The 1,417-nt window shown below is 38.2% G+C and overlaps 1 non-coding gene across 1 annotated transcript; it reads right to left on the bottom strand.

Annotated features, from left to right (window-relative positions):
- Positions 1–465: 465 nt before the first annotated feature.
- Positions 466–604, bottom strand: LOC117934333. Its single transcript, XR_004654470.1, has one exon. It is a non-coding gene; the product is annotated as a small nucleolar RNA Z247 (small nucleolar RNA).
- Between the last annotated feature and the right edge of the window lie 813 nt (positions 605–1,417).

Raw genomic sequence — 1,417 nt, 5'->3', positions numbered from 1 at the left:
TATTTTCAGACCTGTACTGTTAGCCATCTGGATATGATCTAGACTGCCATAGTCTTCATGTTGAAGATGAATATTGTTTACATCATTGGTGAGATGATGGGTAGCTCCTGTGTCGAGATGCCACTCATTATTAGTATGTTGATAGTGCGCAACAACCATGGCTTGTGGTTGATTTTTGGGAGTTTGTTAGTCCTGATAAGAGAGATTAAAACGGTGATAGCATTTTCTAGCAATATGTCCCGGTTTGAAGCATACCTAACATATAACAGAGTTTGATGGACCCTGAGGATGGGAGGCGAAACAACCACCATGTCCTCTGCCACGGTATCTACCACGACCACGATGAGATTGTTGAAAATTTGTAGACGTGCGAAAAATGGATTGGTTTTGCTGCTGAGGTTGCTTGGTGGCAATGTTTCACGGAAGCAGCAACGTGAAGGGACTGATTATTGTGATAGATTTATGACTCACAGATTAGAAGTAGTGAGTAAAATTCCTCCAAGGTGACAGGATCAGAGCGATAAGTAATTGTTGAAGCCAAGGAATCATATTCCTAGCCAAGTCTTGCAAGCACGTAGGTGATTATGTCATCAGGTTTAAGTGGCTATCCAGTAAGTTCATCAGCCATTCGCTTGATAGAGAGAAAATATGTATTAGCGGATAGAGCGCCTTTTCGAGCATTTGCCAACTGAGTGCAAATCTGAATTGCTTTAGCACAGGAAATGTAAGAAAAGGTTCGCTCTAGTGCAAGCCAAACCTCCCGAGAGGTTGTATAAGACATGACTTGAGTGAGAACATCTTCAGTGAGCGAAGCATTAATGGTGGCGAGGATTAAAGAATCCTGACGAAGCCATTGAAGATATTGAGGATTGGGAATTTTAATAATATCACCTATGCTGGGATGAGGAGCATCAATTTCTTGAGGTGGAGTTGGGATTATGCCATCAAGGTTGCCAAAAACAGCTTGACCTCTAAAGTAGGTGATCGCTCAGATTTTGTCATTTATTGGATCAAAACAAAATTTATAACCTAATTCACTATTCTATAGCAATTTGTACCCGATCAAAAATGTGGTTTTAGTACAAACTACTATAGTATAGTGGTATTTAGGTATCGTCCACAAGAATGGATTATTCTCGGTAATTAAGGCTTGAACGAGATGATAAGAAATGATGGTGATTAAGTGAAATTTACTTGAAATTGCATGATAAAATCTCAAGATAGCAATGTATTCAAATTGAATTGAAAATGAAGTGTAAAAGAGAAGAAAATTAATAAGATGTGAGATTCTCGGAGTTAGGATTTTCTAGAGAGCAATTTCCATGGTGAATAGGTGTTAAGATCTAATTTTCATCAAGTTAGATTGAAAACCTAAATTTTCATCTAAACCGATTTTTGATTTAGCTTTAGATCTAGA

This window comes from Vitis riparia, chromosome 16 (genome assembly GCF_004353265.1).
Source record: "Vitis riparia cultivar Riparia Gloire de Montpellier isolate 1030 chromosome 16, EGFV_Vit.rip_1.0, whole genome shotgun sequence".
NCBI classification, from domain to species: Eukaryota; Viridiplantae; Streptophyta; class Magnoliopsida; order Vitales; family Vitaceae; genus Vitis; species Vitis riparia.
The sequence above is the reverse complement of the archived record's forward strand: the minus strand, read 5'-3'. Positions and strand labels throughout refer to the sequence as shown.